The sequence below is a fragment of the Tachypleus tridentatus genome, chromosome 6 (assembly GCF_004210375.1).
Source record: "Tachypleus tridentatus isolate NWPU-2018 chromosome 6, ASM421037v1, whole genome shotgun sequence".
Classification (NCBI taxonomy): Eukaryota; Metazoa; Arthropoda; class Merostomata; order Xiphosura; family Limulidae; genus Tachypleus; species Tachypleus tridentatus.
In genome coordinates, this window is record NC_134830.1 from 105,923,083 (window position 1) to 105,931,713 (window position 8,631).

General features: G+C 28.3%; 1 long non-coding RNA gene across 1 annotated transcript; it reads left to right on the forward strand.

Moving 5' to 3' along the window:
• The first annotated feature begins 871 nt into the window (after positions 1 to 871).
• LOC143254628 (uncharacterized) lies at positions 872 to 7,043 on the forward strand. The gene is made up of 2 exons (XR_013030287.1): positions 872 to 979; positions 6,526 to 7,043. It is a non-coding gene; the product is annotated as an uncharacterized LOC143254628 (long non-coding RNA).
• The last annotated feature ends 1,588 nt before the right edge of the window (positions 7,044 to 8,631 follow it).

Here is an 8,631-nt window from a genome sequence, read left to right on the forward strand (position 1 = left end):
TGGCTTACATTAAATGCACCCTGTTCTTCTAACACAAGCTATACTACAATCAATGTTTCATTAAAGGGATAGTACTGAATGATGTTTAGTGAATAACAATTTCAATACAATAATCAAAAGTTTAGAATCCATAATTTGGCTTATGAAGAAAGGTTGAAAATAAATGTTATTTTTACGACATTATTCAAAAGAATAAACCCTGTTCTTTCGTCATATCGTGGAACATGTTTTTCAGATGTCATTACCTTTTTTTTTTTCAAGGAAAATTACCAAATTAATTTCTACTTCGATCCTGCAACCTCAAACATAATGTTAACATGTATTTAATATTTATGTCCTCTGGTGAGTTATATTTCTATATTTTATTTTTAAAAAAAATGTATTAAGCAAGCAATCAAGCTAGAAATGTCTTGAGCTTCTCTTTATTAAAAATTATCTGCTGTGATTCATCGCTTACGTTCACAAGCCTACTTTATTACTCCTTTAGAGCCTTGAATTACTAAAATACTTTATCTGGCTAGATTATCTAAGTGGGAATTATGTAATGTGTTCATCATTTACATTCCAAAGTTTACTTTATTACTTCTTTAGGGTCTTGGATTACTCAATTTTGGTTAGATAATCCAGGCAAATGTTCTACTAAAAACTGTACAATTCTCGTTTCATTTTCTTTGATAGAATTGATAAAATACTTAAAAAAGCAAAGTACCTCTCACATCAACAGACATAAAAGTTAAAATGTTTATGTTTTTGTTCTTTCAAATGTAAAATTTTCATGTTTTCTAACATTCAGTATTATTTATACAATAATTTTATTTTACTACTTATTTTAATTGTTTTGTTTGTTTGTTTAGAAATAAGCACAAAGCCACACAATGGGCTATCTGTATTCTGCCAGCCGCGGGTATAAAAGCCCGGTTTTTAGCAGTTTGAGTATGCAAAAATACCGCTGTATCACTGGGAGGCACTTATTGTAAAGGTGAATGTACTTAATTTAAACTTTTATAACGTGTCAGGTTGTGGTAGTATAGTGACATATAATTATTTCATCATATCTCCATACTTCAATAATTAAGTTTAATTGCATGACTAAATTCATATTTTAAATCTACAGTTTTGTAATCATTCAGTTTTAAAAATAAACGCTTTTTACAATTCCCAGAATTTCAATGTACAAAAATTATAGTTTTTACAACCCATTTTTTTACTTATCGAATCTGCTTTTCATTTAGAATAAGTTATTTCTTCTTCAACCATTAACATTATAATGTTAATTATAAGAATTTTAAGTAGTATCTCATTGTAAATGCTTTACCTTTGAAGAACTATTAATTATTTGTTTCAGATTAATACAAAATAATATTTTAAGCATGTGAAATACTATAACGTCTTTTCTCGCATATATTTCTGGCTGCATCTAGTAACCTTAATTCTAGTTTAGTTTCCCATGAAAATCGATTATTCCTCAAGTTTATAACCTCACTTTGAGGAGAACTTTTTCTGACGTTTTTTAGAAACAATTATCAGTTCTTTGCCAACTATTTTTTAAAGTCTAATCTAAATAGCAAATATTGATTATGTATCTAAAATGTGGTTTCACATTGTTTTTTATTAACCTTAGATTTTTATTTAATTTTTTCCGTTTGTAATTCTTCTCTCAACTCTTTATATCTAGTTTTACAATATTTCATTCAAATTATTTGCTGTTTTTTGTGTGTGATCATTTCACATCTTCACTTTGTTGTTAAGTTCTGATTACATAAAAGGTAATCGTATTTTTTAAATATATTTATACTTCTTTTATGAAAGGGAAAATAACTGCTTTTAAATTTTTACCGATTGAAAAGCTATTTTAACTTATTTTGTGGATGTTTCTGTTCGTTTTATCTACTGCTTAAATAGGCTTAAAGGTGTAGATAGTATAACGTTATTTTCTGGAAATATTAAAATTTTATTAAATGGAGAGAAAATAATATACTCCTTATTTACCCTTTTAGACAATAGTTTGAAGTTTCGTGGAAACATTTTTTGTTCAAAATGAATTTGTCGCAATGGGTATTAGAACAGCAGTCACTCGTGTCTAAATGTTAATGAACTACGTCAAGATGAAATAATTTGGATAAAAAACAACTAATAAAGCAGATAGACTAAAGCTCGTTCTTCGACTATGCAAAATTGTGTATCTTAAAATCTAGTTTAGAATATAATGACGACTCTGATAACGAAAGCAGAAATTAGTCTTCCATATAACATGCAATCAAACCAAACTGGACATTGAACTCTTAAACTCTCAGATCACATCAGGAACGAATTTACATTTTTTTGCGTGTAGCTTGAATAAAAATTGTTATGGGCGTTTTAACCTTTAATGTGCGTCACCGAAAACAAATCAGATAAAAATGTAGTATAATGCTCGAATGTCAAGATGTGTGAAAAATCAAATAGTGGTTTAGATACAACTTGACCAATCTAACGTAATAACTGAAAATGTTCTTAGCAAACCTGATAAATCAAAAGATTTAATTTATTTCAATAGGAGTATTCAAATAATATTCAGTGATCATTAGACTGAAAAACCAAATAACTGAAATGCATTGGAATTAAACAAACTAGTATTAGTGGGAATTAAAATAGCTGTCTGTATAATTTTTCCAACATTCTCTGTTATAACTGAACCTTTCTATATTTTTTTCGTTTCTGAGAGTTTTATGAGAAACATTGTTGGTATTTCATACCACATGCTGTCATTATATATATGGATATTTATTTGTTCATTCATTAACATATATTATTTTACAACTCTAAAATTACTGTAGTACAATAACTTATGCATCACGGTAAATGCAAATAATTATTCTGAAATGTAAACATTTAGTTGATATTGAGACGTCCTCTAATCTGTATTTTATTGTTCGTTATTACTTACCTCAAAGTACTAGGTAGCTAGCTATTCTTCGGTTTACTACTTAATTTTTTTCTACTTAACATTTTATTAAAGATCATACGATGTGGTATACATGGTTTGAAATTTTTACATTCTTTATTGTTGGTTTTAATAAACTTGAGCTCAGTGAAAATGTTTAGATTCTTAAAAGAAAAAAAAGCTGTGAATGTAAAACGGTTAACCAGTAAAATATTTTATTCCCTGATAATTGAACATTTTAATGTATTCTTATATTGAAACACCAGTGAACGTAATAAAAACTTCATTCTCACAATATGTTGTTTGTGCATAGAAAGATTGGAGAACTATGTACCTGAAGATTGCGTTCGTAAATAATCTTGTACATCATATCTCATTGTAAGTTCTTTAACCCGAAAGAACTATTAATTATTTATTTCAGATTAATATAAAATATTATTTTAAAATTTTGAAACACTACAACATCTTTTCTTGAATGTATTTTAGGATGTATCTAGTAACCCTAATTCTAGTTGAGCTTCCCATGAGAATCGATTGTTCCTCAAGTTTATAACTAAACTTTGATGAGAATCTTTTCTGATGCCTTCTAGAAACAATCATCAGTTCTTGATCAACAGTTTTTAAGTCTTATCTAAATAACAAATAACATTATAATTCTTTTCTTTTTCACCTCCTTTTACAGCATTATTGAATTAAATACATTTTCTGAGTTCTTATCTGTCTAATTCTATAGAAAATAGTGTTATTGTTTTGCTACTGCTAACGCATAACATTTATTATTTGAAACAAAAAATAAATTATATTCTTGCAACATTGCTGTACAACGAATTATTCAAATGTAGTATCGATATTTTATCCCGACATATATTAATCTTTATTTCCAAATAAAAATCTGTAATAACAGTGGAAGAAACTTAGTCACAAAAATGTAGTTTCAAGATAGTTCATGTAATTCTTCAATCAGTCGAGAGACCTTGATTCATTTCGTCTCTTTTTAAAAAGGGCATAATATTTCTCTCCGTCACTAGGATTCTTGGACTTACATTTGAACATATTCGTCAAAAAATGTGTCTGTAACAGGAATGTTTTTTCATTAAAGACTTTCTTGTGTTTATTGAAGTTTAAACAGATTTGTTTCTGTTAATAACAGAACCACGATGGTTTTATCATCTTGATATTTTTACATGTTCTATATTCTAAAATTTTCACGAAACGGCATATGTACTTTTACCTAAATTAATCATTTTCATTGAAATTGGGTCACGTTTAGTTATACTTAAAATGTTGACAACCATTATCTATAGATTTCTCTTGACGAACCGCAACGTAAGAGTCTTATTGATCAGAACCCAAACATAGTAATAAATAATGTTCATTGTGGTAAAAAAAATAATTATTTAATCTAAATAAGAGTTTTTTTTCTTCCAGAATTTTAAAACATCCTTCCAGGATTAAAAAAAAATAAATATTGTTTCCAAAATCTGCGTAGCTGAATTATGTAAGATTTGATATTAAAAATAAAATAGCTTTTATGGAGTTTAAATGATCAGACCTGCGTAACCTACAAAACTGGATAATTTTATATTATCTATATTCCAGTAGATGTCACATTTCCAGAATTTTTTCAGAAACATTATCTAAAATCAATGATTAATTAATTAACCTTTACATATATTAAATTTCTCCACATATGTCATTTTCATTATAACTCTTTTTTTTGTTTCCATCTCCTCTCACTACATTATATAATTAACTGAAATTTTCTAAGTTCTTATCTGTCTACTTGTGTAAACAATAATATTGTTATTTTGCTAATGCTAACGCATAACATTTCAAATAAAAAAACAGATAATATTTTTGCAACATTGCTGACGCATCGAATTATTCAAACGTGATACATTAGCGTGATTCGTCAGCTATATAGATAGCTAAGAATTTTATTCTTTAGGAGTTCATCAATGAGGTTTTAAACAAAAAATGTTTCCTTGTGGCCCTAGGGATAAGCTCTATAATGAACAATCTAAAGCCCCAAGACAACTCAGAGTTAAAATCATATTTTTGTTCATACATGAATAAAGGTTTTGCAAACAGTAGTATTTTTAAATGTGTTTCTTCTTTTCTCTGCATCCCTTTACAATGTTAATCAAAAATTCTCAATATGATCTATTTCGACAAGCCAATGCGTTTTGTCAGCTAATGTCCATTTACACAAGTTTTATATGTTCTCCGTCACAGACTGTAGATTACATTTTGTATATGTTATAACCCTAGTGGATGCTAATTGTAATTTTACCAACATTACTATTCAAAACATCTCACTAATTAACAAAATAGTGCAGGAACTTATATATATATATACATGTGTTTGGAAATATTGGTATTTTATAGATTGAAATGTTAGAATTTTAGTTAATGTATAAGTATATTAATAGTTTTTGCTAAAATGTTGTCTATTGTTTAGTTTATTCCATCAGTACAAAATGCTTTTACACTTTCACAATACTACAAAACTTAGTTTCTCTGCTCCTATATTTTTTAGCATTTCTGATAATATTATTATGATGTTTTGCCTCATTAGTGCATTTTACATCTCCTATACATTTACCAACATCACTGAAATACTTAAGAATGTATATGTTTTCAATTTGTAAGTTATTTTTCCAATAAATTTGTTACGTGTATTCAAATATATGTTTAGTGGCACATACGTTCAGAATACTTATTCATTCTCGACATGAAAAAATACTGAAGAAATCCAAAATTAATTTGTTGTTAAATATCAACGCCGTTACATTTATATTCTTCTCGTTTTAATAATAAAGATAATTTACACGGCATAACAATTTTCCAAGGTGTTTTACGTGCTTCCTGATAGTTGTCAGGTTTTTCTTACTTTTTTTTTATAAAGTAAAGAAACTAGAGTTTGAATGAAATTGAATAAGCCTGCAACATTTGGCATAATCTCTAAAAAAGGAGAGCAATTAGCTTAATGTAAAAGCGGCTTTGAAATATTAATTACTAGATCAAACCTGCAAATACATTATTAAGCATAGCTATTGATATACAAGTCGTTTCTATTGTAATAGGAGAGTGATATGAAACTGCGTCGTTCATTGTTATCTGTAATTTTCATTTATATCTTCTGCTATTAATATTAATAAAATATATGTTTTGTTACTATACCACTATATTGTATTGTTATTTTATCTGTTCTTGTCTTCTGTAACAAATAGATCCATTATCAACTTTATATACCATTTTGTGTTTTTATATACCGTTTCCATACAAATTACTTTCCATTAAAAATAAAACTGGAAATAGTTTTCAAAGTTTAGTTTCAAATTGAAAACTAATTTATTTTATACTTAAAAATATATACCACAAATATTAAATTTCTAAAATTTACTAACATAGTTATTATATAATTGCACTTTACAAGAGCAAAATATTTTTTATGGTATGTTGTTTCCTTTACTACGGACTGAATCATAGTGAACGTCATTAGATTTACTTAAAATTAACTTAACGTCAACACATTTTTAATACTTATCAAAAATTATTATAATCTCAACATTTATTTCGTTTCTCTTGTGATTCTGTAGAAACTTTCACAGCACACTCTAATGGGAAATATGAATGATGATTCTCCTTCAGTCAGCTGACTTTGACAAAAGGGTTTGCGTACAATGAGGAAAGCAATCTGTTATATTGTCAGAAGAGAATATCGCAGTGAAAGTATTACATTGGAATACTTGTTTACAGGATTCAGTAGCTGAAACACTATAATATAATGACTAGGTCAACGGTTTCGAGTCTGTCTTCTTCTGAGGAAAAAGTAAATAGTGAGATCGAACAATCCAGAAGTATGTTGCCAATTACCAACAAACTAAACAACAAGTTGAAAACATGCCAAGAAAAAAGAGGGGAAAAATCGAACTTCCTTCGCTAGATTCTTTAAAGCTTTTTTTGTGTATTATTATTTTCTTCACAAAATATCTAACTAGCCTTTATTGTCAGCATTTTTCGACATAATAACTCATAGTTCTGTTTAAAAGATCTTCAGGAATATTTGAGCCTTTGTTGTTTTGTTTTTTTTAAATATTAAATAATCTAAGCATTGTTTTTGGTGTAATCATTTCTTTGAAGTACACAGTGAAGGAAAATTATCGAATTATTATTTTTATGCCACAGTACGAGCACTTAAATGTTCAAATTTTATGTATTACTCAACTGAAAGGGTTATAGGAGCTATTACAGTATCCTTACTTGTTTTTATTTTATAATTAGTTTTATTAATATCAATTAACTGTAGTGTTTTAAAAAAATTACTTTGATAATTGTTTTGTATTTATAGATTAATACGTGGATTTTAGACTAGCCTAAATCTCCTAAGCTGGCCAAACCTTGTGATATTTTATTGGGATAATAATGTCTAAATAATGTATGTTGTAATCATTACAGGTTTTGTTTTCTTGCATATTGATTTATGACATCCAGTTATGATATTTTAGCCAGTTTGTAAAACAGATTTCGCTTCATTAATTTATAAGATGCTTTTCAATTGCGTGGCTTTCTTTTTACGAGAAGTTTCTAATAATGAACTGAAGTTTGGAATCATTCGAAACAGAATTAGGAAAACTAACTCTTACCAAATACTGTGAGAGCCACCACAGGCCCCCCAAGGACAAAGAGGTATGTCGCGGCTCACACCGTTAGAAACCGGATTTCGATACTTGTGGTGCGCAGAGCATAGATATCCCATCGTGTAGCTACGTGCTTAATTCCAAACATACAAAGAAACCACCACAGCTAGTGTGTATTTTCAATATTTCTCTTCATTGACCTTTCCTTAAGGAAATTTTTAAAATATTTTACATATTAATAACGTTAAAAACATCGCAGATTTTAGAAGGCTAAAGTTTGTGTTAGAACCTTGTTGTCAGACCATGGATCAGCGATAAATTTTCGAACTTACAACGCTAAAATCTGGGTATCGATTCCTCGCAGTTAGTGGAATACAGAGAACCTATTTGGTAGGTTTGTACTAAAAAGCAACAACGAGACGTTGCTGTGCTATGAGTTCAATGCTATTGTTATTTTTGTAAGATATGTTTTCAAAATGATCTCAATCAAAATATCGATTTTTGGTTTTCCTTTCTTAATTTAAAACTCTATAACATTTTAGGTCCATGCGACAACATTATAATACACTGTTATTATTTCTTTCTTTCTCTCTTGAATATCGTAAAATAAAACAAATTGATTTTTGTATATCGTAATATAATTAAAATAATACACACTGACACAAGTTTGAACAGCTTTTCTAAAAAAAATAGTCTATTTACTTTCATTAAGAAAAGCGCTTTATTGTAAAATGTATTAGTTTTTAATTTTGGTGTTGTTTCAATCACGTAATATGTGTGAAGAGATTAGATTTATATGAGAAATAACTTACATGGGAACGTCTCCATATCCTGTGTGTGAATTGAAGCTAAGTGTTTTTTGAAATCTTTCTGTACTCACGTTCAGAGGATTGAGATAGACCCTGCAGTCACTAAAATTTAGATGAAGCTTACCCTTAGATATCCATTAAGTCTTATTGACATATGCGCCTACTGTCCGATATGATTATGGCAGTATTTCTAGATAGCCATCGCTATTCAGGTCTCCTTTGTATGTCTTTGAGCTTTAAGTTAGGCGTATATAAG